Here is a 22,474-nt window from a genome sequence, read left to right as displayed (position 1 = left end):
AAGTGCTGGCTCCTGACACGCCCGGGGGGGACACACAAGGGCATATAGGCGAGTGGACAAGACTGGTTGTATATATGACTCCATTCTACAAAATGTCCTGACAGGGACTTCTACAGCCAGAAGGTAGACCGTGAGTGCTGACGGCGGGTGGGCGGAAGGTGGTGGCCGGCATGCCCAGCCTCTTTGATGGTGTGATGCTCTGACCCTGGCTACAGTGGCAGCCGCAGGTGCCTAGGAATGCTCAGGGCCACTGAACTATGTGTCTACAGGCAAGACCTTGACACTGGTTCCATTCTCTGTGGAGGAAGCAGAGTCCTGGCCAAGGAAATTTGACAATGGCTTGGCTGGGAGATATAGGGGATGGGGACTCTACTTGGTGTGAAGTGCATGGGCTGGATGCCGGAACGGAAGCCTGACCAGAGAGGCCATGTGGACCTGAAAAGTAGATAGGCCTTGCATACATGCACATGTGGGTAGTCTCCTGACCCACGGTGCCAGCCAGAGCTGGCAGCCATTACTCAGTGCCACCCAGGACAGTGGCCTTGCAGCTTTTCACAGCTCAGGTTCATCACCCTGCCTGAACCAGAGAGTGAAGGACACAGGATATAGAGAACTGGAATGTTCCTGGCTCTGGAAACCTCTCTGGGGGCCTATGATAAGAAAGAGAGGTACTGTAGGTGATATGGCTGCCTTTGGCCACCAGTGCTGTTCTGAGCCAACTGCAATGTGTGAGAGGAGCACTGGGCAGGAGGGTAGGTGGGGCTCAGCCTGGAGCAGTCCTCAAGGGCTTCCTGACAGAGGAGGCACTGGGCCTGGGCTTCCTGAAAATTTGTCCTCATCCACCATGGGTGGGGATAAGAGATAAGTTTGGAAAGTCACCAGAAACCTCTTTGCTTGCTGTCTTTGGTGGCCTGGTGTGTCACACCTCACTGGAAGAGAGGAGTCCAAATGAAGCCTGAGAGGAACTTGGCCTGGGGTGGACTACAGGATGCCACACATGGGCTCCTCCAACACCCCGGAGCTGTAGCTGATGAAGTCTGCCACTGATTTTTCTAGCTGGGTGTTTTAATTAAATGGTTTGGGGAGAAAGCATTTTGCTCCCTTCTCTTACAAAGTGTTAGTGTTAACAGACTTTGAAGGAATCCTCCATGAGTGAGCATACAAGTGTGTGAGTGTGCATGCCTGTGCAAGTGTTTAAATAGCAGGCATATGTCAGCATATGTACACATGTGTGTATGGGGGTTGTGCACGCTTGGCTATGGACCTATGTGCACATGTGTGTATGAGGCTGTATGTGCATTTGTGTATTCACATTTGTGTACACATGGGTTGGGGGACACATGGACATGTGTGCCAGAACACCTGCTTTTGCATGTGTATAGGGTATGTGTGTAGACATGTGCTCGTGTGTTTTTGTGCACACATGAGTATGGGGGGCACATCTGCACATGTGTCCGTGAGCCTGTATGCACACATGTGTGCATGAGGGTTCATGTGTGCCACGTGTCCAGGTATCTGTGTAGTTTGTGTGTGTTATGGAGACAGAGAGCTCCAGGACATGGGGACTCACTACCCCTGGTCATTGTCCCTTTGTGTTCTGAGCTCTGTGCAGTGTGCCTGCCGGGTGTTAGGTGTACACAGCCTTCCACAGAGGGGAAGCCTTGCATCGGCTCCTCCCACAGCTTCCAACCCTCTCTGGCAAGTTGTATCTCTATTATGTCCCCTCGCAGCTTCACTAAGAAGAAAGCCAGGGCCTGAGGAAGGCAGGTGACCCTGGTGTCCTGGGGCACAGGTGAAAGGTGGCTGGAGCCACAAGGCAGCAGATGCTGAGCTGAGCCCCACCCTGTCAATGTGCCCTTGGCCTCAGCCTCCCAACTCCAGCTGGGGGTCAGGCCAGCATCCCGTGGGAGGGGCTCCCCAACCATCCTGCCTGCCCCATGCATTCCTGGGCTGGTCCTCCAAGCCTGGCCCCTTTGAAGTTGGCTCTTGAAATCTGAGGCGTCTGACCCACCTCTCCTCCCAGCCTCAGGCCTCTGCCTGCAGGGAAAGGCCCACAGCAGTCCAGTGCTGAGGGCAGAATCCTGGAATCCCAGAATCCCAGTGCTGTCTGCATCCATTCCAGTATGCTCAGGCCTCTGTTCCTTCTGAGTACCTGGCTCCTGGCAGGACTGGGCCGTGGCTGCTGCTCCTGGTCCTTCCCTCACACCAGCACACACCATCACCACTTCCCTCTCAAATACCTCCACCATCACCTCAGCTGAAGCTGCCCTTGGCCAGCACCTCTGCACCACTGGGAGCTCCATCCTGGGACACCCCTCTGGAACACTTAGGTAGGGACCCCTCCTTCTTTGGAAACACCACCAAGACCTGTCCGCTCCTCTTCAGCTGCTCCTGGCTCGTCCTCCTACCTGCTGTGGTAGGTGGCAGCTCAGTGAGTCCCCTCTCTTCCTCCTCTCTCTGCTATACCCTGGCTCCTTCTTGAGTGGCCCATTGGCCTCACGAGCTCAATACAACTAAAAGAGTAAGAGAATGTTGTAAGGGTTGAATGGTGCCAATCTTACAGAAAAGTAAGCATATTGCTGAAAGGTTGTGAAGGAGGGGGTCCTCCCGTGTGCCAGACAACCAGGACTGTCACAAAGGACCACCAAAGCCCCAGACTGCCCACAGGAGCCACCATGGCCCTGTGCAGTGACTCACATCCAGGCAGGCTGCCTTGGGCCAGTGCCCTCTCTTGTTGACCTCAGCCAGGATTGTTTTTCTGAACAGCAAAGCACTTTACCTCGTTTCTCTCTAGAAGCATCGCTGGCCTCAGCTTCCCAGGTGTGTTCCCCTGGAATGCCCATTCCTATGTCACTATCCTTTCTCTTCAGGGATTCCACAGCAGCCTTAGTCTCCCTAGCTGGCAATCTCATCCTGTCTCCACTCCTCCCCAGAGGTATTCAGACTCTGAGCCGCTTGTCTCTCCCAGACAGGCATTGCAGTTGGGGGCGAGCCCCACTTCAGTCCACTTTTGTGGGGTGTGCTCAAGGGAGGGATGGAGAAAAGAGGCTGCTGAAACCTGAGGAGAGCTAGTGTCACTGTCCTGAAGAGACAACCTGAAGCTCAAGACCAGGGGCTCAGGAGACACTCTAGCCCACAGTTGGGGTGCCTGGAGAGATAGAGAATTCGGGTCCCTTGTTGCGTTGGGCCTGTGGCAAGGCAGGAGAATGAAGGAAGGAAAGCCACCTACCTCATAACTGGGCAGGGAAACCGAGAAGAGACCAGGTTGTCACCCTCCCCACCAATGACCTAAAGGCCTCCTTAGTGGTTCCATTACCACTGACAGTGCTGTGGGCTGGGAGAACGGTCTTTGGTGGGGAGCACTCACCAAACTACAGCACTGTTCTTTTTGAGTGCACATGGAACCTGCCGTACAATTGGCAGTTGGTCCTCCAGCCATGGGTGTGTGGTTCACAGGGGTGTGATCCCACCCACTCCCCTCCTGCTTAAAGCCTGCCCGCCTTTTTGAATGTGAGATGTGGTTTGAATGTGAAATGTCCCCAAAGGCTGCTAACACTTGGTCCCCAGGTGGTGGTGCTGTTTCAGGGAAGGTTGTGGTGCCTTTAAGAGGTGGAGCCTTGGGGAGCAATGGGAGTGGGTCTTAAGATCTTATAGCCCCACACTACTTCCTGTCCTCTCCGTTCCCTGGCTGCTGGTGCATATTCAGCCCATCCACAGTCTTGCTGCCATGCTGTCCCTGCCCCAATCCTCAGACTGTGCATCAGTTAAACTCTTCTCCTTCTGACTGTTTTTTGCAGGTATTTGATCAGAGCAATGAGAAAAGTAACGAATAATCACAGGTATTATTCGTTACACCTGTCACCGTCCAGGACCAGCTCTCCTCCACCCTCCCTCCTATCCCTGTAATCCCGAACTGGCTCTCCCTGGCCACTCCCCAGGTAGGAACTGCTGTGTAGGCTCCATTCTCTGACTGTAGCTGCACACATCCAGCTATGTGTCAGGGACACTTGGCATCATCCAACCCAAGAGCCTTTGCTTCAGCGCAATACCTAGATATTAGCACATGCCCTGACCCCATGCAAGTGGGCTGTAGGCTTCTTGGGAATCCATCTCTAGACCTTCCTCAGGCCTGGAAGGTGATCACCCCAGCAGGGCACAGCTATCTTACCAAGGTGGAAAGCCTGCAAGGTGCACTGGGGACCATGGTCTCCAGGCTGAGGTGGTGTCATCCCCAGAGTGGACTTCTATCCAGAGTTCCTGCTTCTAAGAGACTTCAATTTTTCATTCTGTGACTGCGAACATGAATATTGGACTTATTCTCACCCTTAATGTCTGTCTGTCTGTCTCACTCCATAACCTATCCCAAACACTGACAACTAGCTAGAAACTGGGAATTAAGAGATGATCACCAACTGGTGCAGGTGTGCAGGTGTTCCGATGAGAGGTTAGGCTGCCATGGACCCTACAAGCTGAGAGGGTCATGACTCGGGGGGATCTCGGGGCAGAGGAGCAATTACCTCTGCAGTGCCATAGGGAGGGCGTGCTCACAAAGCAGCTGCCGGCTGAGGTGACGATGCTGAGAGCAGAGGAGGGGATGTCCATGGTTGGATGCTGACTTGGGGGGGGGGGCATGGTGGCTCATCTCTACCATGGTCCTCTGATACTATGGTCAGCACACTATAGTTTACATCATTCCAGACTCCAGAACTGAAGAGAGATGCCTCATCTTATAGACAGAGTAACTAAAGCCTAAGGAAACTTTGGTTGAATATATGGCTGCACCGCTGGTCAGGATGGAGTGGAACCCTTGAGGGAGGCTCCCCAGGAGATGAGCAGCCTGGTGGCCTCAGAGCCCAAATGCTCCCACTTCTCCGCATGTCCATAGCTTTGCCTGGCTCGGGGCCTTTGCTTTCATATTTCCCTTCCCTCATCTGTGCTGACTCTCAGCTCCAACCCATCAAAAGCTTCCTTGCATGGCTAGGAAGCCTCCTTGGTTCCCTTGGGGGCTTCTTGGGCCACCTTGGACTGCCGTCTGGATTCATCTGTCTGTCTCCTGCATGTCACTGTGAGCTCTTCGGAGGTGAGCCTGCCCACCCAGCATATAGTGGGTCTACAGCAAAGGTCTTTGATGAACAAGTCTTTATTTGGATTGGATTTTTAGTCCAGGCTGTCTCTGACTCACTATATAGCTGAAGATGACCTTGAACTTTTTTTTTTTTTTTTTGGTTTTTCGAGACAGGGTTTCTCTGTGTAGCTTTGCGCCTTTCCTGGAACTCACTTTGGAGACCAGGCTGGCCTCGAACTCACAAAGATCTGCCTGCCTCTGCCTCCTGAGTGCTGGGATTAAAGGGACCTTGAACTTTTGATCCTCCTGCCTCAGCCTTCAAAGTACTGAGATTACAGAAGCTCAGCACCACACCCTGCTTGGATGAGCAAGCTTTAGTCTTCTTTGACTGTTCAGATAAGTGAAGGCTCCTCTCCCACCCTTTGCACACATGGGCACACTGTGCAGGCATGCAATCACACACACCCTCTTGTGAGAAGTACCAGTGTTTCCTTTCTGATGGGACCAGTGGGTTTGAGTTCATCGCCCTTGGGTTCAACTGGGGGCCTGTTACCCTAAATCTGAGGCTGCAACAAAGGCAGTCCTTCCTTGTGGGAATCCCCAGGGAGGGTTTCCAGCCTCTGGCACACCTCTGGGGGACTCAGACCAGGACAGAGACTTGCCCTGGGCCACAGAGTGTTGGAAATAAGCATCACTGTGCCCTAGACTTCTGCCAGTCCGGTGCCCTGCTGTAAACACCCGCTCATGTGGTGGTAAAGAGAGAGATGAATATTGGAACAGAAACACACACCTGCATCTATAGTGGGTGATTTTCTATAGTTAATGATATTTTATTAGAGAAATTATGGACTGTTCTAGGAATGAGGCCTGGAGAGTCCATTCAGGGAAGGAAAAACCAGCTTGGATTTTCAGTCATGGCTCCTGCTCACTGGGGGGAAGTGTGCCCCATGGTGGCCGAGAAGAGAAGTGCAACCCAGAAGTGTGGAGAGACCCCGGAGGGCAGGGGATTAACAGCCACTAAGAAGTCATGTGTGTCTGAGATGGCCTTGGAAATTCAGATATGCGTAGAGCAAGTGTCTCCAACAGTTTCCGCTCTCTCCTCACTCTCTCCCACTGGGTTCCTCCTGTGTTTCCATGAGTCATAGAAACACATGTAAGCTGTCTATGAGCCGAGGAGAGTAGGGGTAAGGGGCGGAGCTGAGGCAGACTGTGTGGCTTTTCCTCCTCCCCAGCCTGGAGAGCCATTCAGTTTGGCCCCAGTGTCCTTGGGAGATGGCACAGTGGGAAGAGAATGACATTGGATCCCCGAGCCTGGCTTCTATCTCAGCAAGACGGGGCAAGTCTCCACCTGTGAGTCTTCCTCAAGGGGCAGGTTGACAGCAGGTGTGGCACCACAGGATGAGGTTGGGAGGGTTGACCCAGCGAGTGCAGGGATGCCTATAGTGACCTCACACTGACCTTCCAGTGCAGGGATGCCTATAGTGACCTCACACTGACCTTCCAGTGCAGAGATGCCTATAGTGACCACACACCTACCTTCCAGTGCAGGGATGCCTATAGTGACCTCACACTGACCTTCCAGTGCAGGGATGCCTATAGTGACCCCACACTGACCTTCCAGTGCAGAGATGCCTATAGTGACCCCACACTGACCTTCCAGTGTAGGGATGCCTATAGTGACCCCACACTAACCTTCCAGTGCAGAGATGCCTATAGTGACCCCACACTGACCTTCCAGTGTAGGGATGCCTATAGTGACCCCACACTGTGACCTTCCAGTGCAGGGATGCCTATAGTGACCTCACACTGACCTTTCAGTGCAGAGATGCCTATAGTGACCCCACACTGACCTTCCAGTGCAGGGATGCCTATAGTGACCCCACACTGACCTTCCAGTGCAGGGATGCCTATAGTGACCCCACACTGACCTTCCACAGGAGCGAGGGGTGCCTGTACCTGCTGTGTTCCCTAACTTCATGAACTATCCCCATGGGGAGAGAAGGGTGAGGCCTGTGGGGCCTCTCAGGTCACTCCCAACCTCTGTGCTATGCCCAACAGGAGGTCAAAATGAAAATATAAAAAGCTACACGTACCAACAGTGTAAATACCTGGCTAGTGCACAACATCCGATTCCATATCCCAATGCTTTCCCAGTAGACCTGAGTGCCAGGGCACCCACACTGCAAGGTGAACCACCTTATGATGGTGACTCACTTGTCTTCACTGGCACTTGTGGGAGTGTGGACCCTCAGACCCAGCAGACCCTCCATAGCTCTGTGCCTCTGTTTCCCAAGAGGAAATCACATGGCAGCCTCAAAATCTTCAAAATGGTGTGGGGTGGGCTCAGCAGCAGAGTGTTTGCCTAGTGTGCATGCAGCTCTGGGTTCCTTAGGGCCTATGTCTCCCCGACAGAAGGACAGGACCCTCTGTGGTTAGCAAGTATCCCTCATGCTTTAATCCCGGCAGGATGCATGCAGCATGCCTGCATGACCCCGAGTCTTGCTCTGTTCTTCATGTCTCTTTGGCAGATTCCCACATGCAAACCAAGGTCTTCAGCTCTCATGTCCAGCTGTCCCGCCTCATCTGGGGGTCTCACTTTCTGCATTTCACTCACATACTGTCACCCACAGTCTGTATAAATTAGACGGAAAATCCCAGAAAGAAACAATCGTAAATTTTTGAGAAGTCATACACACACCCTTGCTCTCTCACTCTCCAATACCATCCTCCCAGACCACACCCAGATGAATGAAGAAGGTCTCCATGCTAGGCTCTAAAGGTTTCAGCTAGCTGTGTAACCCAGACTGCTGCTCCTGTTTAGGACTCTGTAGGGATGCAATTGGTCAGTCCCCAGGGGTCAGCCATGCTTGGCTTATGGCCGAGCTCAGCAAACTGCATCTTGTGAGCCAAATTCTACCATTCTCTTAGTTTGTAAATAAAGCTTTATCCAAACACAGCCATGCCCATTCAATGAATCAGCTGCACCTACTTTCATGCTATAGCCTCATTATTGAGAATTTGGTTCCCAAAGATGATAATGCGGCCAGAGGGAAGCTACCCACTCTGGAACTAAGGTGGAGCCAATCCATCCCATCTGGAAGAACCTATGGCCCAGTTCAGGTCAGTGAGATGGGGTTGAGGGGCTCTGAGAATTGCTTCCTAACTAATCAATGAATCAGGGTCCATTGGCAACAGCAGCCATCACCCCTGCTTTCTGGATGGTCACTTCAGGTGATAGGGAAAAGGATGGAACAGGGATATCCATTGTGTCATCTACATGGCCAAGCTAGAGTCCTGTGAAGTAAGAAGGCCTCACTTGTGGACACTGCCCATCATGGGGTGGGAGTGTTGAGACTGACTCCACATCACTCAGGGTCCTTGGGGACCATGCAGTTGCCAGCAAGGCCTGTCCTTAGTGCATCAACTTCTGACAGTGGCCTTCTAGAAGAGTGGCTGAAGCTATGTCCCAGTGCTTTCTGATTTTTTTGTGAGACACAAGCTGAGGCTGACATAAGATATACCACAGTTAAAGAGGTCATTGACATCCATTCATACAGCGGAGGAGGACAAAAACCTGAGGCCAAAGCTTGGTTGCTGGTTTGCTCTCCCCCTGGCTTGCAGAAGCTGCCTTCTCACTGTGGTCTGGCCTTAGCTCTTCCTCACAAGAAGTCCCACGCTGGGGGGGAGGGGGGAGGGCGGGTGGCTCAGCTCAGGACTACATAAAAACCCAGGCCCTCCCACTGTCCAGCTTCAAAGACATCCCAGGGGGTTTCAGGCTTAAACACAAGCATTTGGGGATAAAATTCAGTCTCCAAGTGAAGAAGGACCCTAGAAGACAGCGACCATCACCCATGAAGCTAGCATGCTACAGACTTACTCAAGTTCACAAAGCGCTTTGGCCAGAACCCTATCTCTGATCCTTGCTCCTGGTTTCTGTGACACCACATTGTCACACTACATGACCCTCAGGTTATGACATTGTTTCTCCCTAGAGAGACAAGCCTTATCATTAGCCTTGAGAAGATGGGCCATCCTTGATTTAGAGCCAAAAAAAGGGTAGATTTCATCCATTCAACAATACCCCCTAGGTATCCTCCTAATCACCCTCCCATCCATCCATCTACCCACCCATATACCTACCCATCCATTCACCCATCCATCCATCCAATCATCTATCCATTAACTCATACACCCACACACATATCATCCATCTGCTTATCCATCCACCCACCCATTCACCTATATACTTATCCATTCACTTCCTCGTCTCTCATCCACCCATCTATCCATCCATTCACCTGCTCATCCACATATCAATCTATCTATTCATCTCTCATCCACTCACTCATCCACCTATCCATCCATTGTCTCACCTATCCATCAATTCTATTCACCCATCAACCTATTTATCCACCCATCCATCTATCCGTTTGTCCATCCAACCATCTATGGATTTATTTAACACTTGAACAACCACCAAGGTCAAAATCCTTGCCTTCCTTTACCAAGTTCCCATTTTTAGAACTCTCATTTACTGCACTGCTGAAGCGTCGGGAGACCTCAGAGTTTTGACATTGGGTAACACAGTTTCCATGCAGAGGTGCCTTGGGAACCTCTCACCCTAGAGTACCACTCTCTCCACCCGACAAGATCCCACACCCTCCCAGGACCTCTGCTTGCTCCTGGAGGCTAGAGATCCACAGAGAGGATCTTTTGCTTCCTGCCCACAGCTCTGTCTGCTGGGGCCTGAAAACCGATCTTCCATAAAGGACGGCCCAGCCAAACTCAAAATGGAAAACAGACTCTCGGCGGCTAGAGAGTGGCTGGCCCAGACAGCCTGGATCAAAGGCAGGCTGGGCTGTCCGGGGCCTCAGCACGGTGTCTGGTTATCAAATTTGCACTTGGCAGAGTCTCTGAAGCTCATTCTCCTGGAAGGAAGGAAGGAAGGTCCAGCCAAGTACAGGTAACCCAGTCCATCATGGAGGGCTGGAGACTTGACCTCACCTAACATGACACCTGCCATCTGTGCTGCTTTCTCTGTGGTACTGCAGAGAGTCCCGTCTGCCCCCCACTTTACCTCCAGCTGGAGGTGTCTGCAGAGCACCCTGGCCAGCAGGTCCAGGTAATAGTGCACTTCCCCCTAAAGATCCAGTGGACTGGCCTCAGAGCTGGCATGGGGAGAGCTGAACATAGTCCTCAGAGGCTGGCACCCTATTGGGTATTTGGTGCTGCTCTTTGTTGTAGCTTCTGGTGCTATGTGTCGGGAGCAGGCTAGATTCAAGAGATGATATTATTATTATTATCTGGGGCTCTGGGGATGAAAGGACCAGGATCCAAGTAGGTTTTTTCCACCACAGAGAAACGGAGAAGGATCTAAAATGGATAGGCGGTCCGTCAGAGAAGTGCGCACAGCTGGCTGTGCATCAGGAAGCTTCTGCTGCCTAGGAGACCCTGTGGCACACAGCAGCAATGGTTCATTGCTCACGTTGTGTCCGCCTGGGGTTCTGCTGCCTGTGGTTGGCCTTTGCTGGGACAGCTGGGGGCATGGGCTCTGCACCATGTGGTTGTGATCCTCCAGCCAGTCAGCCTGGGCGCATGCTCACAGGGAAAGCAGAAGGGGCGTGCAAATGAGCCCCCCCCCCCCCCCCGAGCCTGACACCTGCAGAAGCATCTCTGTGTCACTCCTGCCTGAGCTGTTGGGGAACAGTCACAGTACGCAAATGGAGAGGCAAGGGGGTGCCACCAGGACTCTGCAGAGGCTGGGGACAGAAGAATGAGCATCAGTCTAAACCTACAGAATTGTCCCATGCTCCAACCCCACTGCCCACTCTCCTGCAGGATCACTTGACGCCGTTCTCTCTACCTGCACAGGTGTCCTGGCAGTCATTCTCCCCGCTGTGGACACTGCCCTTACAGGGTAGGGCGGTCACTTGCCCTTCTGGCTCCTGGTGGCTGGCCTTGCAGAGTCATGGGTCGGACCCCGTGGCCTGGTGGCCCAGCCCCCATGGCTGGCGGAGGCTCGGCGAGTATCTGCCGAACCAACTCAGTGACAGCTGCATCAGCAAGAGCGATGGCGGCGGCGCCGGGGCTTTGCCCTCCCAGGGCTGGCCTCGTCCATTATCAGCTTCGGGCTCTTGTCATCACACGCCAGGCGCAAATCGGAATCAAATGTGGCGCCTGCGTGGCAAAGCCCTCCTCTTCGCCCTTGCACAAAAGCTGGGGGCTGGGGGCAAAGTCCTGCCAGGTCAACTTGAAAGGGAAGGAAAAGCAGCAAGGGAGGAGTGGGGCCTGATGCTTCTAGAAACTTTGGTTTTCATTTTCCCTCCTGGCTCCTTGGGTTCCAGGGGCGGACAGGGCCGAATCCCACAAGAAAGCCAGCTCCGGTCAGGCCTAAGCGAAGCCACGTGTCTTTGTAGCCCTTCAGACATTTTGAAATGGTTTCTAAGCATCCGTGGGCCCCCCAAATTCTTGAATATGTCAGTGGAGGGCTCCCCCCACTGGGTCCAGCAGTGTCAGTCTACACCCCAGCAGCTTCCTCATGCCTCTGATGAGGCCCATGCTCATTTGGACATCATAGGAATTGATGTTGCCTAGCAACCACCCACTTCTCCTTTCAGCTCCTTAGATACTATTGGTCACTAAGAGGACCGGAGGCTACTGTTCCGAAGAGGTGGCCAGGAGGCTCGACTCAGGGTCCTCCATGGCCTGGGCCCCACAGTAGGGCACTTGTGTTCATGCCCAGCTTCCAGTCAGGTTTCCTAACCCCATAACCTTTCTAGTCCTACTTGAACCTTGGGATCGGCTGCCTTTGGCTTACAGGACCCCATTCTAGGCATACAAAGATGAGTCGACCTTCTTACCCACAGACCTAGGATCCCCCACTCCTCCAGGACTTATGTGGTCCAGCACAGCTTGAATCCCTAAGCTCTTCCTCCATGCCTTCTGCCTAAAGGAGATCTGTGTGAGCTGCATGGCTGGATGATGCCTGAGGCCTGCACCTTCCAGTCGGGGTTGGTCTATAGAGAGCCCCAGCGAAGGTGGGAGGGAGGGAGGAGCTAGGTCAGCATCCCCAGTGGTAGTCTTTCTCTTATTTCTCCATCTCTCATGGCGTCAAGACCAGATGGGCCAGGGCTACTAACCCATCCCTGCCCTACCCTGCTACACTCTCCACCACCCCATCTACTCTTTACTCCTCCATCATCTTGAGTGAGCATTTGGCCCTGTGGGTGGCTTGAGACATAGATGCCTGTTGCTGGTGGCATCTTCCATGGATCTACACAGAATCAACAGTAGGAACCAAAGACCCCTGCTAAAGCTATCCTCTGGGATCTAGGGTGAGAAAATGCAGGGAACCTGGGCAGCTGGACCCTGCCTGTTACATAAGCAGAAAAAGGAGGCAGGGTTCTGGTATCATTAGTCAGGGCCCAGCAGGCTGAGGAAAGAGGCACTCGTATGAGGAATCCAAGGCCACTAAACCTATCCAGGGCACCAAGGCAGGATCTGGGTAGGGACAGTGTCTCTGACTCACCAGAGAAGTGAGGGCTGGTCTTTGAATCTGGAATGTTCCCCAACATCCTGCATATAAAAGGTGTGGTCCCCAGCTGGACACTACTAGAAAGTGGCAATTCTTTCCCGTTTTCTTTTTCATGTATTCATTTTATTATATGTGTGAATGTTTTGTCTGCATGTATGTATGTGCACCATGTGCACAGCACCCTGAGCAGAGGGGGCAGGGAGAGCAGCTGTTGGAGCCAGGACTTGAATAGAACAGGCCTAGACTATGTCTTCCCCTGGATCTGGAGGGAGCCACTGGGTACTTAGCAATGGGGACATGGGACATCATCTGGCTTGAGTTATAGGAGAAATCCTTTGCCACTCCACAGAGTGGATGTGGAGGGTGAGGACAAGGGTAGGGAGGCATGGTGGGAGTATGTGGCAGTGGTCCCAGGAAGATCTCCACCAGGCAGAGGAGGAAGTAGGCTCACAGAGACTGGGCAATGCCAACTGTGGTCCCCATGGAACCTCTGTTGGACAAATACTGTCTTCCCAGGGTCAAATCTAAGTTGACTGGGGATGTGACTGTCTGGGAGTCATTGCTAGGACCAGATCGAACTCCCGAGGAGGGGTGAGGATCCTTACAGACAGCATGTGTGCTCACTACGACTTGTGGGGATCCAAAGGCACCCTGCTTCTCTGTGGTCCTTCCACATACAGACATGGCTGCTTCTCAGGATCGGCTACAGTTGGTGGTGAGGAAAGGCCTGTGGCCTGAGAGTGGCCAGACCCTACAGTCACATTTTACGAAGTAGCTAGAGGCCAAGGAGAAGACCCAGTAAATAAAGTGCTTGCTGTCTAAGCATAGGGACCAGAATTCAGATCCCCAGAACCCACATAAAAACCAGGCAGGTGTGGTGGTTCCCTGTAATTCCAGTACTCTGGAGATAGATAGAGAACCCAGAGGACAAGCTGGCTAGCTAGACTGTGAAAGCTCTGGGTTCAGCAAGAGACTCTGTCTCAATAAATAAGAGTGCAAAACAACTGAGGAAGACATCTGACATCAACCTCAGGCCTCTACATACACACACATACACATACATACACACACACACCTGCATGTACCTGTGCACCCACACACATTAGAATACTCATACACATGAGTATAACACACACACACACACACACACACACACACACACACCACTAACAAAACAAAAGACAATAGTAGCCAGTCATGGTGGCACAAACCTGAAATCTCAGCACTTGGGATGTTGAGGCAGGAGGATATTGTAAGTACATGGTCAGCCTACCCACACATACCCACCCCCAAACAAATCCAGGTGTTGGCCAGTAAACCTTGCTCTCTAGTGGCCCAGTGGAAGGAGCTGCCCAAGACACAGTAGTTCACGGAAAGAGGATGAAGGGAGGTAGAGTCAGGAGACCTTCACACCTAAGCTCTGAACTCTAATGGTGCCTGGTGACAGGAGTTCCTGAAAGGTGGGACAAAACTCATTAATTTCTACTCTTTATGCTCCCCATGGGCCACAGCAGTGGCTACTATGCCGACAAGTGGGGGTGGCATCTGCAGCAGAGGGTGGAGCTGGCAGAGGCTTCACAAGAGCAAGGACCAGCAGAACAGGCAGGATAGGGCCTTGTGGAAGGAGGGACCGGTCTGGCTCAGCACCCAGGACAGCTCCCGTCCCTCCGCGGGAGACCATGGAGGCCCAAACTATGTACAATAGGAACTCTAGCTGAGAAGTGCACAGGGACCCAGAGGTGACTCAGGGCCTGTGTGTGTGTGTGGGGGGGGGGGGGGGGGGACCAGACCATGGTTTCTTCTCCTGGAGACCAGACTCCAAGAAGTCACACCATGTCTCCATGCAACCCTGGCTCGCTGCAGCAGTGGCCCGCCCAGTCACTTCTTCTGCCTTCTTCCCCTGGCCAGCCACCTCCAGAAGCAAATGAGGACACCAGGATGGGGATGAACAGGTTCTTCCTCTCTGAGCCAGGCTTACTCAGCCACAAACCCGGCCAGGTCACACTCAAGTCACCCTGACCCCATGAGGAGGCTTCAAGCTATTTTCTTCCCCTAAGTTCCTCTTGGCAGAAAAAGGACACCTACCTCCATCCTCCTTATGCACCCTAGCATGGGCCTCAGTATTTGTCCCCAAGGGTCTGGCCATGTGTACTCAAGGAGTCTTGGGCTGAATCCTGTGCTCTTCATAGCCCCTAACTGTCATGCTCTGTTCTTTTCCCAGAATAGCCTCTAGGTTTAAGCGATGCCTTTTCTCACTGACAGGCCAGGGACTGCCAGTAAGAGACATTCAGTGCAGGCGGTGAGCACTCAGGTAGTAGCCAAGTGTGGCTGCTCGAACCCCAAAGTCAATTGATCGCTAGCAAATTGTTCCTGGAATGGGAGGGCGGGTGTTCTTTTAAACTAGCTCCTTGTCTGTCCCGGCCCACAACCCATACAGTTAACTCCCTTTCTCACAAAGAGACCGAGTCCAAATCTCCCTCACAGTCCACCACCATCATGCAGGAACTATGGAGTCCGAAGCCTGTTTCCAGCCTGGCCACCCAGCTCCCAAGATGCCCCTTGCTTACAAGGATAACTTTTGTCTATGGGGCTTATGTCACATGACATTTTTATCCTGACAAAGCCCTGGAAAGACACACTGTTGCTGCTGATGCCACTGAGGCTCAAAAGGTGGAGTAAGGTCCCCTGGACCACCGCTGCTGCATCTGACAGAGCCAGGCTCACCCAGGCCTGCTGAGTCCCAAGGCTGGAGCTTTTCTGCAACACCGCTTGCTCTGTCTTTAGCAAGCATGGGCTGGGTCAGAGGCTCTCTCGGGGCTGCAGGGAGCAGTCAGAAGGGCTCACACAGGAGCGGTATGGATCCTGATAAGTAAATGAGCCTGTGTCTCTCCCTTTGCAAGCACCATACTGCGCTTTTCTTCCTGTCTTATCAAAGTGGTCAGTGTCTCTAGCTCAAGGTGAACGAGGTTGTGATGGCAGGCATCTGTCCTGACCTCATTTCAAAGGGATTTCATTGACAGTTCCTCGTTCTATATGATGATTGTAAGCAGAATGTCTGCTCTGATTTGGTTTTATAAATGGTCCTCTCTTTTAACCCTCATTGCCAATATGGTGGTATAAGGCTTAACTTTCACTGTCAACTTGACACCTGGCTAGAGTCTCAGTGGGGGATGGTCTACATTGGGTTGTCCTGTGGGTATATCTGTGTGTGGGGAGGGGCTGTCTCAATTAAGTTAATTCTATGGGAAGACCCAGACCACAGTGGGTGGTAGCATTTCCTAATCAAGGGGGCGCTCTACTGTATACAAGTGAAGCAATTGAGCTGAGCACAAGCAAGCGAGGGAACACACATGCATGCATGCATCTCCCCCGTCCCTTGGCTGTGGGTGTGTTGTGACCATCATCTCTCTCAAGCTCCTACCACCTTGCCTTTCCCTCAGTGATGGATTCTAACCTGGAATTGTGAGGCGAAATGAACCCTTTCTACCCCCACGTTGTTTGTTGTGGGGATACTTCATCACAGCAATGGAGACAAAACTAGGTCACCCTGTTGTCACTTCCACTCCGCTGTCCCTGGGCGAGCTGCCCCATTTGGCTGGCTTTCATATTTAAGACGGTCTGGATCAGGTCCCTGTTTTACTTGCCTCTCAAAACACTTTCAAAATATTGGAGTTGCTTGTTCTTCGAGTGTTTGGCTGGCCTTACCTTCAGGCACTGGCTCCTATTTCTGGAAGGAGCATGCGTCATGATTCTGTATGGCCCAAAGGATCATCGAGATTCCCACTGCATCCTCAACGGAGTGGCATTTGACAGTTCTCTGGAAACCCACACAGATCGCCCCTCCTTCTCGGTTTTGGGCCGCGTCACCCTCATCTGCATGATGTGCTTCTTAGAGTTTGCTGCCCCCTTCTTTCCAGCTTCCTGCGCGCTGCTCTCACGTGAAGTCTTTCTCCATCATTCTTTTCTGAGATTCTCTAAATTTCCTAATACCTTGCCTGACTTCGGAGCTAATTATCGGCGCACGTCTGATGTTTTATTGATGTTCATTTACTTGCACTGTGGCCAGAGAGTGTGCGGTCTCACTGATAGTCGCTCTTGACATTTGCTGAAGCTCACGTTATTTATGGCCTGGCATGACTTTTAATGCAGGCTCCGTGGGTGTTTGGAAACCATGCGAGCCCTCTGGCTGTTGAGGGTAGCTCTCTCTGTTTGCTTGTTAGGCAAAGCTTGTTAATTGTATCGGGAATGTTCTCTGTGCCAGCAGGATAATTTTTTTTTTGTCTCCGTCCTCCATCAGTCTCTACAAAATGTGTTTTTAAACATCGCTGCAGGAGAGGAGGTGCCCAGACTCCTTTGTGGTTCTCTTTGCAGCCTGAGAAAGTTTGCTTTATGGACTTTGAAATTGTTATTGGGTGTGAACAGTACAGCAGATGCTTCTGTTCCAGTTTCTCGGCTCTTGGTCTGTGGTCAAGCTTTCCCTCGAACTCCATTGGTCAAGGTCATCCCAGCAACGGAGTGTTGTTGGTTGTTTTGGTTTGGTTTTAGGCCAGTGTTTCCCAGGGTGTCTTTAGCATTCTCTCCAGACCTGTCCTCTCTGTCTTTGTTACAAACCTCTTTCAAAGACAACAGACATTGTGTTTAATCCCGTCTCTTCTTCATTCTTCAATCTGGGATCTTACACTGGCCCAGTCATTTCTGTCACACACCCCTCACGGCAGGCATGTCCCCCCTCCGCTTGCCCTGACTCCTCCCCCCCCCCCCCCCCCCCCCCCCCCCCGTGTTCTGGGTCACTGCTCTTGCTTGTGGCTCCTGTGAGACTTCTTCATGAAGTCTCCTCGTGAGACTTCCCACTTTTCACTGATTCTCTCTCTAACGGCCTTCACTCTGCTGGCAAGTGTCTACTTTGGGATTCCACATTTTTCACATCTAGAATTTTGTTCTGGTTCTCAGATCAGATCACGTGGTCAACATTGATCGCTCCTTCTTGAGATTCCTGCGTCATCGTTTAATTCTCTAAGGCTGTAAGGCACATTCACTCATCACCAGGTGATTCCACCACTGCCATCTTTGGAGTCTAATCCCAAGGCTGACTAGTGCTGGTGTGCTGGTGTGCTGTGACAGTTATAAGTTGCTGTGTGAGACGCTTTAAGGCCACTTTTTGCTATTGACTCAGTCAAACACCGTGACAAACACCATAACTAAAATCAACTTGGGGGTAAAGGGTTTATTTCATCCTACAGCTTATAGTCCATCATCCAGGGAAGTCAGGGCAGGAAGGAACTTGAGGCAGGAATCTAGAGGCAAGAACTGAATCAGAGGCCATAGAGGAACACTGCCTACTGGCTTGCTGTCCATGACTTGCTCAGCCTGCTTTCCTAAATACCCCAGGACCACCAATGAGCTGAGCCCTCCTACATCATCAGTCAAAACACTGTCCTACAGATTTGTCTACAGGCCAGTCCTCTGGAGGCATTTTCTTGATTTTGATCCCTCCTTCCCAGATGACCCTAGCTTGTGTCCAGTTGACATAAAAACTACCCAGCACACCTATGACCTCCAGCTGGACACACTTCCTCATAGGGCCACTTTGAGCCTAGCTGAGGGGCCTCTGCCCACTGGAGAACAAGCAAAGTCACCTCCTCTATGAGCTGCAGAGGCTGCCACATGCATATCAGCCGGGAGCCAAGAAACCCACACCACTCCGGACCCACTTCCGGTAGTCAAAGCCACCGGCTGCCATGAGGCCCTTGGCAGGGCTGCTGGGGGACTGTCTGCCTTAATCTTTGCAAGTGAAGCAACGCCCAGGCCCCATGGCAGATTTATCCATCTGTCCTGAGAACGTGTGTGTTGCTGACTTTGAGGCCTTGAGTGGGGAGGTGTCTGTCTTCCCTAAAAGGGGAAAAGGACCATGGCCCTGTGGTCTCTGAAAACTGAGTTGTTCTCCAAGTCCAGCCTTCTACTTAAAGTGATTTATGGCTCCTTGTTAAGAGTAGCTATAAGTAGATAGGGCTAAAGTCATGGCCAAGAGTTAAAAAGTCACCTCTGACCCCACTGAGCAGCAGGTGGGCAGTTTAGGCACTTGGGACTCATGGGACCTTACCCCTGCTTTTCTGGCAACCGTCTGGGACCAATGCTGCAGGACTGGATGCTCAGCCTGGAACGTCATTTGGACATGGAAGCATACGAGTGAGCAGAAAACAGGTTGCTGCTTCGGGGATTTGGGTACCAACCCGGTGCCAGCCTTGAGCAACCACTTGGAGTTGACCTTGAGCATGGGCTCCTGTGCTTGCTGCAGAAATGAGATCCCTGCCAAGGCTGGCTGGGGAGGCCGTGTGAGGTAATGTGTGTGCCCCAACCGCAGAGACCACCTGTATACATCCTGCTTATTGTTAGACTGATAGATAATGGTGGGCAAGTGCCCGGGAACCCAGAGCTGGCTGTGGTAAGGCTGCTACATCAGAGGCCTGGTGGTTACCGGCCACGATTAGTAGTACTGAGGCGGAAAGAGTCAAAGAACTGGGGCCTCCCTGCCTCCCCCACCAGCAGCTGCTGCAGGAGGGAGAGAAAGCCGATGGCCCCGTGGGCCGCCGGGGCCGGCTCCAGCTTAGTTAAACTGTTTTTATCTCCCATAAATCCTCATGAGCGGCTCTGAGGCTCGGCAGAACCCTGGATTGCCAGTTAAGTGTTTTCTCTGCACTGGCTGCCTCTGTTAAATTGCCTGGCGTTTATGTGTCTAGACTCCGCAGTTTGGGTATCGATTTGGACAGCACCCGAGAAGCAAGGCCGCTGTCCTGGGCAACAACGGGCGTCTCTGTAACACAGGCTGCTTTCTTGTTTTCCAGTGTTGGGTCCCAGCGAAAAATCACCTGGGGACCAGAGAGACTGCACCCCATCTTTCCCTTGTTTGCAGCCTACTAAGCTGGCCAGGTCCTTTCAAGCTTCTACAGTTTGTCAACGCTAACTCCCTGTTCCACGTTGTCCTCTTGCCTCTCTCTCTTATTTTTTTTTTTGGTTTGTTTTTGTTTTTTGAGACAGGGTATCTCTGTGTAGCTTTGGAGCCTGTCCTGGAACTCACACTGTAGCCCAGGCTGGCCTCGAACTCACAGAGATCCGCCTGCCTCTGCCTCCCAAGTGCTGGGACTAAAGGCGTGCGCCACAACTGCCCAGCTCTTGCCTCTCTTTTACAACCTCCTACTCATCCCTCCAGACCCCAAGCAAACATTTCCTATGTCTTCCTCAGCCTTCCAATCATGATAGGAAGATGAAGACACCCGGGTGCTCTCAGAACCATTCTGAGAGGCAGCCCGACTGCACCTAGTCAGGATGTAGCCAAAAAGGGTCATGTGACCTGCTCACGATCACCAGCGAGCCTGAATTCTCATTGAGTGTATGAGGAGGATGTAGAGTTCCCAGGCCAACCTTTTCCCTCCTAGGCCCTCTACACTCTGGCTTACACCGGGTGGTGGCAATTCAATGATTCCTGTTCCTGCTGTGGACACTATCCCCACCACCTTCCCCACCCCCACCCTAGGAGCTTGTGTCCAGAAACCTCTGATCCATACCAGAGACACTGAAGAGCCATAGCTGACAACCTGGTGAATCCTGGTCTGGGAGGGTGAGGGAAGCAGTGCCCCACCTTCCCCTTTGACTTTTGGTCTCATCTGTACTGCCCCTTCCCCTCCTGTGCTTCTTGGGGGAAAAAAAAACAAAGAACAGAAAACAAATTTCTAGGCATGAAAAAGCACAGAGGAAAAAAAAAAATGCACCCAGGGCGCTGGCTCCTGGAGTTCACACAATCATGTTTTGGAATGTTTCTGATGAAGGCAGCATGGTCACAGGCTCTACTGTTCTCCCGTTTGCCCCCTGAAGCCGCACCTACCCCACAGGTGAGCACCACAGTAGTCACTCTCCCCGTCCACACACACTGTATTGTAAAGAACCCATCATCCCACGATGCATGTCTAAAATCTTGTGCAAAATGAAGTCACACCTCACTGGTGTGCTGGTGCCGCACTCTGTGACAGTCCTCCCTTGACTCCGCCCGATAGACATATAGGTTGTTTCTGATTTTCTGTCACACTCAGCACAGCAGCACCAGTCAGGGTCTCTCAGCATGAGACTGAGTTGTCACCCCCGTGGGTGAGCAGGCAGCTGCTGGTTGTGGCTGAGGCCAGTGGAGGACCCACAGAGCAAGGGAAGTCACCCTGCTCTCTCTCCCTGCTCCTTTAGTCCGCTGATCTCAGCCCTTTCCCATTTCTGTGCCCCCTCTGCCCTTCCCAGTTAAGTCCTGCTTCTGTGCGTCATACCTCCATCCAGTCTCCTTCAGCTGCTTGTCTGCCCCTGAGCATCCTTCCCACAGTTTTAAAGTGATGAATGGACTCCTGGTGATGCCTTCAGCAATTACTCCAAGTGTCTCAGCTCAATGTTTCAGAACTGGCTTTGGATTTTGTCTTCTTACGGACTCATTTTCTTCATGCAGGGCTTTGCTCTGTCTGGAAATTTTCTAAAGCCCGAAACAGCTGCACACTCTTAGGCAAATCTTGGTTTCCCACAGTGGATGTTTTTGATCGGCTGCTAATTATTAACATGTTAATTAGTCACCTCAGAGTTTATGTCTGTGCCAGGGATGGGAGGGCGCACCTGTAACCACAGCATCCACGAGGCAGAGGATGGAGGCCCTGAGTTTAAGGCCAGTGTGGGCTACACGGTGAGACCCTGACTAGAAACCAAAGCTTTGCCTAGTGCCCATGCTGTCTCTCTCCATCCCCCGCTGCTGCACAGGTTTCCAGGGGGCACCTGAGAGCTCACGCTCTGCCTGCTCCTGGAAGGGGCTCCTCAGCCCCTCTTTCCTCTAGGGTAATGGCTCCGCCGACTGCGCACTGACCGTTCTTATGGGCGTCACCTTTGCCAGCAGCGGGCCTTTCTACTCCTTCCTGACAAGAAGGGCTGAGGCAGAACTCAGGAGTGCAGCACGTCTTAGCATATGCGAGCCCCTGGATTCAATGACCCAGTGCAGAAATATGTAATCAATCTGGTGACTTGTTTTTCCTAAAAATAAGCCAAACTTTGCCTCTGAATTTTCCAACAGTCACAGCACGGAGCTGTGGGTGGTTTCGTCCCCTTCCCGGGTGCTGTGGCGTCCAGTGGCTTTCTGTTTCCGGTGTCGTTCATCCTTACCTTTTCTCTCCTCTCAAGCAGTCTGCGTGGAGTTTGACTATTTTCAAAGAATCGGATCTGGATTTGGCTGAAACCCTTTCTTTTGCTTTATTCTCATTGTGTTGTGACAGGGCAGACAGCAATGGCCACTCCTTCCTGGCTTACAATGGCTGGGCTAAGGAGCTTAATTTTTACAATACACAAAAGTGACAGGGCATTCAGTAGAAACTGCACTCAGAGTCTGGAATCCTGACGTCTTCCCAGGCAGGAACGCAAGGTAAGATACTTTCTTTCTTTTTGAAAAAGATATATTTATTCTTGATTTATGTGTGTGAGTATTTTGCCTGCATGCATGCACATATACCACATGTGTGTGCCTGATGCCTGTGGAGACCAGAAGAAGACATCAGATCCCTTGGAACTGGAGTTACAGACATGTGTGAGCCTCCATGTGGGTACTGGGAACTGAACCTCGGTCCTCTGCAAGAGCAGCCAGTGCTGTTAACTGCTGAGCCCTCTCTTTGGTCTGTTGTAATCTTATCTTTTGCTGCTGAGCACCAGGAAGAGGGTACCAAACAATGGTCTTCCTTCGGTGGGATGGTCACCTTCCAGGGGGGGACTCCAGGGCACCTGCAACGGGTAACAGGTTTGTTGGGACCTAAGGGAACCTATAGTTAAAAACTGCTCTAGTGTGTGGCCTCTGGCAGACAACTTGACCT

The sequence above is a fragment of the Peromyscus californicus genome, unplaced genomic scaffold, assembly GCF_007827085.1.
Source record: "Peromyscus californicus insignis strain IS unplaced genomic scaffold, ASM782708v3 Scaffold_13__1_contigs__length_99412109, whole genome shotgun sequence".
NCBI lineage: Eukaryota > Metazoa > Chordata > Mammalia > Rodentia > Cricetidae > Peromyscus > Peromyscus californicus.
Note: the sequence above shows the minus strand (reverse complement) of the source record.